This window comes from Gallus gallus, chromosome 1, assembly GCF_016699485.2.
Source record: "Gallus gallus isolate bGalGal1 chromosome 1, bGalGal1.mat.broiler.GRCg7b, whole genome shotgun sequence".
Classification (NCBI taxonomy): Eukaryota; Metazoa; Chordata; class Aves; order Galliformes; family Phasianidae; genus Gallus; species Gallus gallus.
The window spans coordinates 92,759,355-92,773,039 of NC_052532.1; the positions used below are offsets into that span (position 1 = coordinate 92,759,355).

The 13,685-nt window shown below is 38.6% G+C and overlaps 2 protein-coding genes across 13 annotated transcripts in view; one reads left to right on the forward strand and one right to left on the reverse strand.

Moving 5' to 3' along the window:
- The window catches only part of LOC101752250 (cell surface glycoprotein CD200 receptor 1-A-like), a 146,768-nt gene that overhangs the window by 39,053 nt on the left and 94,030 nt on the right, over positions 1-13,685 (forward strand). For 6 of the 9 annotated variants that reach the window (XR_005846978.1, XR_006933903.1, XR_005846971.1 and 3 more), the window contains exons 10-11: positions 11,988-12,058; positions 12,583-12,644. The gene's annotated coding sequence lies outside the window, so the exon portion shown is untranslated. The other 3 variants (XR_005847017.1, XR_005847010.1, XR_005847024.1) reach the window with 3 other exon arrangements.
- HTR1F (5-hydroxytryptamine receptor 1F) overlaps positions 1-13,685 on the reverse strand; it is a 111,403-nt gene that overhangs the window by 10,929 nt on the left and 86,789 nt on the right. The window lies entirely within an intron of this gene.

Below are 13,685 nucleotides of genomic sequence, written 5' to 3' on the forward strand. Positions count from 1 at the left end.
AGCATGCTGAACTGTTCTTCTTTCAGGAGATTGAAAGAGATCAAATTATAACTTTGAATCTCTGCTAAAATTTGTCTTTGTCTTTACCCTCTGAAGCTGTTGAAATTTAAAGAAAAAAAGCTTTTATCAGTACCACACTGTTGGCAAGTAATTAAAAATGTAGTGTTTTAAATTGCATGCCCTTATGCATGTAGATATTGCATTCTGTTTTTTGCATATCATTTCAACGTTGTATATTTTAACAAGATATTGCAAATCATGTTTTCTTAGTGTTTAACGTGAGTCTTTACTCTCTGAAGCTGAAGAATATTTTAACGCTAACTCTTCTGGAAAGAAGGAGTGAACAGATTCAGGCAAGTCCTCATGTCTGTATATTTCCTTGCTCTTTTTTCTAATTTCACTGTTTCCCATTTTTTGTCACTAAATACTGACGTTACATTCTGGGATCCTTTTACCTCCATGTCTTGATTCTAAATTTTTGGGATGTAGCTAGGTCATATCAAATCTTTCCCTGCATAATCCCAAGATTTAGAAGCTGTTTGAAAAAGATACAGCTCTAGCTGTATCTAGAAAGTGTCTTCAGATCAATTGACCAAAATATCTATGGCTTCAAATAAAACTAGCAAGCCTGTGGAGAAATAGCCATATTGCTCCTTGATGACAGTCTAATTTTATACAGAGCAGCCATCTCTATTAAAGAACCTTTGTGATATGTTTACATTCATAAGTTTGAGGTACACACACACACATATACATACACACATGCATATATATATATATATATATGTATAATATGTACATGATACACGTATATATACAAACGGTATGAAGTCGTCATACAAAAAAGTTCTTGGTCAATCTAGCAGGGCACATGAATAAGCTTTTGCCTGCTTAACTTGCTATGGTAGGAAAAGTTGTTGGAATAGAAAATTGATATATTTGCCAGTATCTGAAGAAATCAAATATACTGTCTTTACTTTGAAACCCTTTCTGTTCTCTAGGTGTTTGACTCCACTTTTTGAGGATGATAAGTTCCAGCAGCATAAGCTGCAGTTCCTGGGTTTACTGGTGCTTCACCTCTACTGCAACATATATTATTCTTTCTGGTAATTCAGATGGATTGCATTAGGCCAAGCATATAATCACAGTATTTTCCTTCTGCGAGTAATTTATTCTAGTCAATTTATTCTCTCTGTTTCTGATGATTTTTTTTTTCCTTCATTAGAAGGCGTATTCATGCAGCTAATTTAGGCCAATGCAGCTAAAATTGTCCGAAAATCTTTGAATCTGCTGGATTGGATTATGTTATTAATATTACAGTTATACTTATTTTTAAGTACTCCAATATGAACTGATTTGTCTGCAGTGTTGACTGTCAGTGCTCTAAATTCACTACAAAGCATCTAACACTGCATGGAAGAAAACCTCATAAATATAACCATCTATGAATCAATTAGCCTAAACTTAAATTGTAACAGAAAAACCCCCACAAACTAAGAAAAACAACAGCTTTCAGAAAACATATGACTTAAGGTCATATCACGAAAAGGAAAAGTGCTCTGAAAATTCTTGCTCCCTAGTTTTTTTTTTTTTTTAATTGTTATTATTTATTATTATTACTATTATTATTTAGCTAGCAGTGGAAAAAATGTTGCAGACCTTTAGACGTCAAGAAAACTTCTCATATCTCAGCTGTGGACTAGAAATGACATGGAAAGTAAATGCAGAACATTCAAGTAAGAAGCAAAACAAAACCAAACCTGACCAAGAAAAATAAAATAACCATCAAATATGGTACAGGATCATTAGGTTAGCCTTATGTTATGATGAAAAGTGTTGCTGTAAGATGTGCACTTAATGGGATCAGTAGGTCTATGTTCTTATTACACTGAAATGGATAAAGCTTTTAATTTAGATAAATGGGTACCTGACATGGTCTGTTTTTGTAGTATCTGTTGCATTTATGCTGAGTTCTGACTTCAGTGATTATTAAAAGATAATTGTTTTTTTCCTGTACTGAGTAGCGCTGAAGTTGGGTGCCAAGAGTGAATTATGTTCTTCATGCAGGTGATGCTTTGCTTCTGCAGCAATATCCAGCAAGAGCAGTGGATCTATTAATAGTTTTCCATTGGCAGCGCAGAAAATTAACTAGGGGAAAAAAAACCTAGAGCCAATGCCATGCCCTTGAATAGCCTCTTTCCAACAGCACTTTATGGCTTCTCCTTAGCAGAGGTTTCATAAATACAGAGGATGTATTTATTGTCACAGAACGATGTCAGCCATAGGTAGGATGGAGATGCACTTCAGTCTGGGCAGAATGTAAGTGGCATTTGTGGCAACAAAAATGATCCAATGGATGGGAACTCCACTGCTACGAGAACAGAGAGATTGCTGAGGCTGTTCAGCCTGGAGAAGAGAAGACTCCAGGGAGACTTGAGAGCAGCCTTTCAGTATCTAAAGAGGAGGCAGAGTCTGTTGTGATGGGACAAGGGGAAATAGTTTCAAACTAAATGGGGGGAGAATGAGATTAGATATAAAGAAGTTTTTTATGATAAGAATGGCGAGGTACTGGCACAGGTTGCCCAGAAAGGTGGTGGATGTCCCAGAGACATCCAAGATCAGGCAGGACAGGGTTCTCAGCACCCTGATGGAGCTGTAGTTGTCTCTGTTCATTACAGGGGAGTCGGACTCCCTTCCAACTCAAGTGATTGTATGATTCTTTGACCTCAGGGAGAACAACTTGTCTATAATATGTCTTCCTTTGTGCTCACAGCTCTCTTCCATAGGTAGGCCCTCCTGATGGTTGGATCTTGTATGTCACCCAACGTAGTCATGTTACAATAGTCTGATGCTATGGTTTCATTCAACTGTCCTGTAGGTATGGCATAGTTATCTATTCCCACATCCCTTCTCTGGAAGACTGTACATCTGTCTGCCCCTTTTCCTGACTTGCCTCCACCTGCTTCAGAGCACTGTGGCAAAGTGTGCCTCTTTAGTCTTTAGAAGTTGATTGGGTAGGTTGGGTTAAATGTTGGAGACTGTTATTCAATTATAAGATGATATCTGTGCCAAAACTGTTTTAGAAAGTTCCCAGTTAGGTGCTGGGGCAGGGCAGTGTCACACAGGGTCCCTTCTGTTACTTCAGGGCTGCAAAAAGGCCAGGAGATCTGGGACAAATGACTTAATTTTCTCTCTATATAAAAAGAACACACCAAACTTGTTCTTCACAGCTATACTGAAAACTTTCAGCTTTCAGCTTTCTAATGGTCCTTGGGTTGATGTATTGAAGTAAGGAATACAATATGTTTAGGCTGGGAAGTATTGTGTTCAAATAACTTGTTATAGCCTGTAGTTGTTCTATCTCTGATCTGACTGTGGGTCAGTTCAATTGGAGCCATTTAATTTCATCAGAGGTTTCTCAGCTGTTGTGGTGTGGAATGTCATTAATGACCCTCAGAAGGACGCTCAGAGTTTAAAGATGTTAGCATAGTCAAAAGCTTACACATTGCTTGGGATAACCTTGAAAAGAAGAATGATTATTACAAGTTTTGTTCTCTGTGACAAACCTGAGGTGATTAGCTGGAGCCTCAGGGGATTGCTAGAAGCACCACTGCATTCAGGAAAGCAACTGATCCTTCTGTTTTTTTTTTCTCTCATCCCCTCCTGGCTGGACAGCTAAATCTGTCGTAGGCAAAGAGATTTTGTTCCTTAGATATAGCAGGCATTTTGAGAATTAGTTAAATGTTCCTAAGCCCTTCTTCCCCAGAGATTTGCTTCCACACAGTAAAATAAACACATTCCAGCTGAGGCTCCTTGCCCTGCACCATGGACAGTATCAGACATGTTTTTCCCTGCCTGGCTGAACACTTGCTAGGTCAAGGGTTAGGGTCTGTTAGCCTTAAAAGCTGTTAAGGAAAAAACTGATTGTTTCTTAATAATGCAATGCTGGTAGCTTTATTTATTTATTTACTTATTTATTTATTTTTTCCACCAGCAAAATGTCATGAAATATCTTTTGCTGCTATGACAGTTATTGCAGAATATCTCAGAGAAGGGTATTGACCAGCCTTCAAAGTACAAGGGGTTGATGTCTTGGAGATTTTTCTTTTGCTGACATGTAAGAGGAAAGAAGAGGTACTTGTGACCTTTTATTCATCTACTGAGAGTGTGCTCTCTTGAATTTTTCTGTGGGTAAGACGTATGCCTTAGAAGGAAGCTCAGCTGTGTCACTGAACGTATTGTGTTAACAAAAATCTGCAGTGTAATTGTTGAGAAGAGATATCTGTTTAGGAAATCGGTGGCAGGCGCCTTGTTATTTGTTCAATTCCATAGCACGACAGCTATTTTCTAGTCTGGAACTGAAACATTAGTTTTTTGACTGCAACTAGATGTTCCGCTTTCACTGTGTAAGAATAATAATAATAGCAATTATTTTTTTCAGGCTTCTTCATCTGCATGTATTGGCTGCATTGCAGGTTCATACTAAAAACAGTGGTAAAAATTATGATGACTTGCATACAGGAATATATATCTTAATATTCTCAATTTACTGTGGATCATGATTACTTCACTATTTAAAAGCAGTTCTGTGACACACCTTTCACTGTTTTTACACAAGAAGCAATTGCCTTTGAAAAGCTTGAGCTGTTCTATTAAGCATTTTGATGTGTAGTATCGGAGCAGATAGACTTAAAAGTAACTGCCTTTAAGGTTGTCAGAAATGTTGCTTGGGGCTCCTGGAGAAGCAATATTTGGAACATTTATCTATCAAAGAGACTGATGAGTATAGGAACTTCTGACTAGTAAAAATGTCAGTCCTTGCCATGCTTGCTGTTTCAAGAATTTGCTTTTCATTTAAGAGTCTACTGCCCTTTAAGACCATTTGATCATAACATTAAAGACACATTCAGATCCTGTGTCCTCAATTGTGATATTTATGTTCCTACGTGTATGCTCCAGTCACTAAAGAATTAATGATTTGGTTGGTAGAGTCTGAGGAATTCAAATACCTCCTCCTGGACCTAGTTTTTTGTGGCTTAAAAATTATGTTTTACCACCTATAAAGAAGCTTCTAGTGCTATTGCTGTAGTCATATATAGGAGAGTTTTTTGAAAAGACAACCAAGACTGCCTATATTTATTAACTTCAGCCAAAAGGCATAGAATCAACTGCTTATTTCTCCTAAAACTCTGTTTATGACCAGAGTAAAGCTCATAAAAGTGTCCCAGACTCCATGAAACAGGATAAAGAACCACATCCACCAATTTCTTGAGAGACTTTCAACACCCAATTGACTTCCTGCATATTTTTAAAGGACATTTAGTGTTGGTTAATTATTCAGAGCAATTGAGTATCAACCTTGCTCTTGGGAAATAAGTTATACTTAAGTATCTCAAATTGTAGAGATTTAGCAGAACTGTCATTTAATAGCATTTCCCTCATCTGCTGTATTGCAAAGGCTGTGTCAGGAGCTATACTTCTGTTTGATTGTATATTCAGTCTTAATGATACCTCTGTTTCTCCAGGCACTACTGCAATTTTCCCACTTTTAGGTATGGTGTTAATGAAATGAACCTTTTCTATACAAGGGGTGTAGCCCTTCTTTCAGTGCATAGAATTACAGTAGAAATAATAGTGAGTGGCAATAGAAAAATCACATATGTACACCTTCAATTATCTAGATTCCCTATGCATTTGATCATCTGGATTATCAATAGCACATGATATTTTGGATTATTATTTTTTTTTAAATAACCTTTCAGATTTTTTATAGTATTAGCAATTAAGAAGCTGAAATTCCACCCTCCCAACCCCCTGCCAGAAGCTGATGAAGTTAAAGCCAAGTTTTTTTTGTCATTTGCTTTAATTCAAAAGCAATGTACAAAATGATTGCTCTAGGTAAACTAAGTAGTTGGCTTTCCTTCTACTGCTACATTTGTAGTTCCAGGTCCCTCTCTGTCTGTATGGGCAAGACAAGGCCTCAAAATTCTGTTTCATACAGTTTTTAGGGTGTCTTTCCGTGCGATTTGACCAAATGCTCCCATCTGGCTCTTTTTCCCCATCCATACCAACAGGCAGAGGACATGTAACTGACGCTGCTGCCAATTGCTGTACAGCCTTCAAGGAGTCTGAGTTATGAGCACTGTCCATTAGCTCAGCAGCAGAAAACTCAGCAGCAAATCATTCCTGATGCATCTCCCAGGTAGAATCCCAGGTAGAAGGGTTTTTTGTTGTTGTTCGTTTTTGTTGTTGTTGTTGTTTTCCCCACAGTGCGTCTGAAGCACAAGATAGAAGCCCAGCCTAAATGTACTGAAATGTTACAGATGGCCCTGTTAGCTCTTGTTTGAATTTCTTGAGGACTTCTTTTAATGGAAAAAGCATAGTGCCTGCCCTGTGAATGTAAGGGGGAATACGGACAACTCTGGAATATTAAACCTGTAGAACTGAGTTAAAGTGTAATGGGCATCAAGGTTACTGAAAAGCCCTTAAAGATAAGGAATTCACCATTCAGAATGATACTAAGAACTTACTGTTCTTAATGATAGAATCATAGAATCGCTCAGGTTGAAAAAGACCTTAAAGATCATCGAGTCCAACCACAACCTAACCATACTACCCTAACTAACAACGCTCCGCTAAATCATGTCCCTGAGCACCACATCCAAATGGTTTTTAAACACATCCAGGGATGGTGACTCAACCACCTCCTTGGGGAGCCTATTCCAGTGCTCAACAACCCTTTCTGTAAAGAGGTTTTTCTTGTTATCCAAACTAAACTTACCCTGGCGCAACTTGAGGCCATTTCCCCTCGTCCTGTCATCTGTCACCTGTGAGAAGAGACCAGCCCCGCTCTTGTTGCAATCACCTTTCAGATATTTGAAGAGAACAATAAATTCTCTCCTCAGCCTCCTTTTCCCCAGACTAAACAGCCCCAGTTCCTTCAGTCGCTCCTCATAGAGCACATTCTCCAAGCCCTTCACAAGCATTGTTGCCCTTCTTTGGACCTGCTGCAGCATCTCAGTGTCCCTTCTGTATCGAGATGCCCAAAACTGAACAAAGTACTTCAGGTGAGGCCTCACCAATGCCAAGTACAGGGGCAGGATTACTTCCCTAATCCTGCTCACCACACCATTCCTGATACAAGCCAGGATGCCACTGTCCTCCTTGGCCGCCTGCGCACACTGTCATCTTGGAGTTTATGATTTCACTCAGATGTGGAACTGTAGATGGATCAATATAAGTGATTTTTTGAATGTGTAAGCTAGGGTTGAGCTGTAAGCACTTTTCTGCCCCACCAGTTGTTCAGACAACTAGAAAATGTCTGCTCTCCTAAACTACCACCACTTAGGAACTTTGGATGCACAAGGTACATTGAAATAAAATGCTGAACTTGATGCATTCCAGTCATCCTGCCAAAAGACATCTCCTCTGAGGAAAGGCCATCTAAGTTTAAGTGCCTTAAACTACTAAGAATATAGATTCAGATATGGCAAATGAAAATATTCATCATGCCTTGAATAAGGCTGTGATAATTTTCTTAGTTTCTAGTGGATCATAAGAACAGAGTATCTTAATTAAAAATTGTTCAGCTGGTCAACAGCTGTCATTTTTTCTCTATGAGAAGCAAGTAGGAAATTTTTTTTGAGAAAGTGCTACTTGAGTTCTTTAATAGTAAAAAGACAGAAGAAGGTCCTTGGGTTTTCTTGTTCCTGATGCAGAGATATGGGTTGAAAGTCTTTTTCATAAAAAGATATAACTCAAGGATGTACCCATGAAGGATACTTTTTATAAGAGTTCTTTCTAAGTCTTATCATTTCTATTAAGAAAACTAATTTTCCAGAAACAAATGTGTGGCTGAAAAAAATCTGCTTCAAAGGATCCAATTCTCCTCCTTGTCAAGTTAACCTGCTGTAGTGGAAATGCCAAGTCACAGCTTGAAGCAGTGACTGAGCACCTGGTGGGAAGGCAGGGCCAAACCAGGGGAGCTCAGGTGCAAGCCATGCAGCTGAATGGCCGGAAAGGATGGAGCCAGGATCCACCTCTTCCCAGACCTCATTTAAGGGTTGGCAGTGGAGGTGAGGGCATCTGGAGATCGCTTCCTGCCTGAGGACCTCATAGGCCTTCTGAAAGTAAGCAAATTCTTTCTCTTATTTCTATGCCAACTGCTGTTATGTCTTGGCAGGTCCTCACTTGCTGTGGTCTGGGACCTTGCTGCTTTGCTATCTTGTGCTTTCCATTGTGTTACACCTGCACTTTGCTTGGAAGTCTGTCCTTTCTCCGTTTGAGATGGTTGAATCTAAACTGTGATGTAGTGCCATAGAATATTCTAGTCTGGACCCACAGAGGTCATCAAGTCCAACTCCTGATTCCACAAAGGACTTTCCAGAAATCAAAGCATATGTCTGAGAGTGTTGTCCTGTATGAAATGAGACCCCATCAACATTGTTCTGCGCAGGTTATCCTTGCCAGATGTTTGCAGATGAGCCATGAAGGGATCTGATGCTGTTCTTATTGCATGTGGTGTCTCAGCAAAGAAACTATGTATGTGAAGCAAAAGTAGCTGGTAGGCTGTCTAAAAGCACTGTTAACGTTGGTGGCTTTCTCTCTAAAGCTGAAGTCTATCTCTGTATTTGACACTTCGTAAGCCTGTCTATTTTGGTAGAGAGTGGGTGGAGGATTAAGGTAACCAGAATCTGGCATTTTATTTATTTATTTATTCCCCTTGTCAGAGAAGCCTATCCCTAGACTTAAGCTCTTGGTACAGGAGAAATGTTTAACTTTTATTCTAATATGGTGGTACCTTGCTTGAATAACTGGATGAGATAATAAGGCTGGATTTGTGTTTGTACAATGGATTTGGGACTGGGAAAGTCAGCTAGCCCCAACAGTGACCACCTTATGTTCCTGTCTGGAAATGACCATTTTAGAGCTTGAGATAAATGGCCCTAACAATCATCTGTGTTATAAATCTCAAAGGGAAAATCACTGACTAGCACTGTGTCTCCTTGTTTCTGCTAGTCAAAAGGATTAAATATTTTTCAGTCAGGAAATAAGTGGGAATGAGAGCTGCCTCGTGCACCTCTAGCATGGTTGGAGATGCATGTCCCCCCATTGCCTATTTGTCTATGGACTGTGACTTGAAAGCCCCTTAGAGAAGCTCAGAGAAGCTTTTCTTACAGAAAGACTTTCTGAGGTATTCAGAATTTTAAAAACACCGAGCTGGAATATTAGATAGCAGGCTGAAAGCAAATTAAAACAGATCAATTAGCTGCAAGTGCTATTCAGAGGATGTTTCAAATTAAAATAGGCACCTAAGAGCATGAAGTATTCTGTCAAGTTACTGAACACGAGAGTGGAGAATTGAGGAAGATCACTGTAGTACACATGTTCAGCCACATTAATTAGAGCAAATTGGTGATTTCCTTCTGTTGGGAATTGTTCTTAAAATTAGAACAAATCTTTAAAGAGTGAATTCCCTAACATACTATCACTTAAAATTTCCCCTTGTAATTGTGTAAGACTTAAGTTCCCTGTTGTCAAAATGGGGAGGGAATGCTGGGGAAAAATGCTTTAAAATACAAATGGCAGAGTTGATTTGACTTAATGCAGCTAGCTAACCTGGAACTGTTGCCCTACACAGTGAGAAACAGGCATCCCTAGGGCACAGTTATTCTCATCCTAAAGTAAATGCTTCATTTTGGTCAGATGAATCATGTCTGAAGGTGCTTATTTCTCCCGGCTGGTAATAAATGGAGCCTATGAATCTTAATACAGATATAGGAGTCTGCAGTGTGGACCTCTACGGCTAAAGGGAATGAATCCTGACCAAAGTACACCAATAATAAGAAGTTGGCAGAGAATTCTCCAAACAGAACATTTATCATGTCTACAGTGTTACGCAGTGGTCCAGGGAGGTTGTAGAACTGCCAAAAAAGCTATGGGGATATCACATTTGCAATGCTTCTCTAACGCAAAGCAAGGGCATGCATGAAGTGTTTCTCTTGATAAGCCTATTAATCACAACAAGCTTGCAGGCAAATTTGTAGTGTTAATGTTGGGACCATTTCTCCTGGGGAATTTATCCCATAGGTATTCACCATCTACCTTTACATCCTTGTAAAAGGGAACTCAATAGACAGGAAGTAATGATCTAAGCCTTCATCTCATTCAGTCTACGTTAACTCTTTGCTTATTAGGTGGGTGCTTCCCTGTAATTCTTTTGACATTAAAAATCTAATTCTGTCTTCTAATTAGAAAATGGTACATGGTACCATTTGGATTTTATCCTTTTTGTATTAAACAGTTTATCATGAGTGGGAATATGATAACCTTTGATGTGATGCAATGTCCCAGTATATGAAACCAAAAAACTTCTAGTGAGTCTACATCACTGTAATTAAAATCTCAAAGGATTTATACGCTTGAGCACACCTTTTTTAAAACATGCCATGGACAGTGGAATGTGCTGAGGGCCGGTGTCTAATGTAGCAAAATATAGTGATTTCCTTCTTCTAAACTACACAAGCACCTCTAGTTTCAAGGAAATGAAACTATAAGCTGTTAATTTTTTTAATTTAATATGTCTCTATGAAGACTGTGAATTGTGACTGCCTTCTTATCCTGTGCAAAGAACAATGAGTCTCAGAAGTCAGAAGCTTTAAATATTGGTATCTTAATTAGAAAGTACCCTAAATGACAAGTCTCAGCATATTAATTAATTTCCTCTGGAAATTTTTCTCAAAAGAAATTGCAGCAGATGTGTGAGTATTGGGGATCACTAGGGAGACCTGGGCATTGGATATGGCTCTGGGCTGCCTGGTCTAGTGGTTGGTGACCCTGCCCATGGCAGGGGGTTGAAACTGCATGATCTCTGAGGTTCTTTTCAACCCAGGCCGTTCTATGATTTGGTGGCAGAAACTATGAAGTGTTTGCTCCTTGTCTGCAACTTGAAGGTACACATAGATGCAAACACTGTATGTATGTCTGTTAACTTGGAAAATGGAAGACGGTGTATATATAACAGTCTTTTATTAACATCTCCTGGACATGAGCTGAGTCTGATTCTATGATATATTGGGTTAGCCTAGCAATGTGGATTTGGTTATATTGCTCTTCCAACACTTCTACTCTTAGGAGTTACTTTAAGTAACTTTCATGTCCTTCTTCCTAAGTGACACATGGATAGCTTGGAGAAGCTCCTTTGGACCATTATTTAAAAATAAGCAGTTCTGCCTGGCGCTGGTGCAGGCTCAATAATAGGAAGCTTGTACACTGTCTTTCCCTCTCTTTTTACAAACTAACTTATCTAACTTGCTGGTACCTACAATAGGTTTCCTAGGATTTTATTGCTTAATCTATACTGTATTTATTTGAAGTAGCATTTGTTTGTTCTTAGTTTTTTTTTTAATTAGTCATAGAAAGTTCTTTTTTTTTTTTTTGTATTATATGCAGCTAGACTGGCTTCTTGGTAGTTTCACTTCAGCTACATACTTATTTTCTTAGACCTGTGTAAAATGTATTAGATCAGCCAATGGTTTCTATAAATTTTTAATTAATTCATGCAGAAATCTTTTATAACTTTCTCTGCAGGAACTGTCCATTTGACTGGTTTAAAGTTTCTTCTTTGCAGATGCAAGATTATAATACCATTTTACCACTGGAAAGGGGGTTGTTGGAAAAACATCTGCTTAGAAAAGACCAAACTTTCACCTTTCTCATCATCACGTTAGTGCTGTTTTTTTTTGTATGCAGTTGCACAATCTCGAAATGTTGTCTGACAAATTGCTGCAATTTTGGCTCATTCCTTTGGCTTAGAGATTGGGATTTAAAGGTGTAACTATTACACTAGTGGGAAGCATTGTTTTAATAGAAGATGCGTAGTATTTACTGCATGTTTCCAGATTTGATAATCCTGGCAAGCAAAAGACTTCTCATTTTTGAATGAACAATCTTGTATTCATTTTCTATGAAACCCTGATGAATTTAAGGCTCAGAGAGGACCTTTATCATCTTCAACTCTTCTGGCCCCTAAATCCTGTCTGGCATGCTACAGTGGAGGGTGAGTGGACAAGGTTTTCTGCAGTAGTAACACTGATTTGTTAATAGAATACCAATTATTTCATTGTCTTATTTGTTCTATTTTGAATCCTATAAAACTCATTTATACAAGACAGCCTACTGATTAACATAATACTACAGCATGAAGCAGAAGTGCGACAATAAATATTTGCTTAATATATTTTTTGCAATAAACATAACTGTTTTTAGAGAGGCAATTACATGACTGCATTAATTTTTATTGTAAAGTATTAAAGTATGGACAATCTTATTAATGTAATGAATATAAGCTTATAGCTAATGTTATGTGATGGGGAAAGCGAGATTATTAGGAAGACTTTGTGTGCATATATAGAGCAAGTTATCCTTAAGTACAAATCAGCAGATAAATTTGCTAAGCAAGCATGTTTTACAGGCTTGAAGAAGTTCTGTCATTAATTAATTTGCTGGACTACTGGTTTAAGCAATCAATTAAGTATCAAATGAAAATGTTTGAAATAACTTATTTTAAAATGATCTTTTCAGGAATAAGCCAAGTAAGCTCAAGTACCAGAATACCATCTCCACGTACATGATCCTGCTTGCAGGTTAGAAGTACTAACCCTGTATCTTGAAAAATCATCCTCGTTAGGGCTAGAAAGAAATTTTACCTAAAAACACTATCAGTTTCTCCTAAGCACAGTTTTGCTCTGGGCTCTTCTGACTACAGAAGGTGGTTGGGGCAGGGAAGGAAGCGTTGGAAGCAAACTCCATTGCAATACATGTTAAGTTTTAGTGCATGCCAGTGCAATATTTCTAAGCCTGAGCACGGTGACTCTACTCAGCACTTGAACAAAAGAAAAGTGAAATAAGACAGAAATTACTTATCCTGTGAAAGATTTGCAAAGGTTCCTTAACACATGAAATTACATATTTTGTGTTTTGAACAAAGCATAAAGAAATGTGGGGGTTGTGACAGACAAATTTCAGTCTTCAAAACAGTAAAAGTTTAAACATTTATCAAGAAAGATCTTGAAAGCTGTAATGGTTGAATGATGCTCTTTCTTTTCCATGATATCTGGTCTGAGGTGCAAAATGAGTTGAATCTGTTTATAGTCCTTATAAAAAAAAAAAAAGAAAAAAAAGAAAAAAAAAGTGTTCTTGTTATTTTTTTTTTCAATCTAAGGAACATTAAGGTAGCCATTTGAGGGAGAAAAAGAAACAGAGAGGTTTTCAGGTCTATCCTGAATACAAAAACTGCTTTGCTTGCTAAACGAACCTAATGAGGTTCAGTAAGGCCAAGTGCAGGGTGCTGTACAAACTGGGGGAATATCTCCTTGAGAGCAGCCCTGTGGAGAAGGACTTGGGGGTCCTGGTAGATGAGAAGCTGGACATGAGCCAGCAGTGTGCACTTGCAGTCTGGAAGGCCAACTGCGTTCTGGGCTGCATTAAAAAAGGGGTGGCCAGCAGGGAGAGGGAGGTGATTGTCCCCCTCTACTCAGCTCTTGTGAGATCCCATCTGGAGTACGGTGTCCAGGCCTGGAGCCCCCAGTACAGGAAGGACGTGGAGCTCTGGGAGTGGGTCCAGAGGAGGACCACTAAGATGATCAGAGGGCTGGAGCACCTCTCCTATGAAGAAAGGTTGAGGG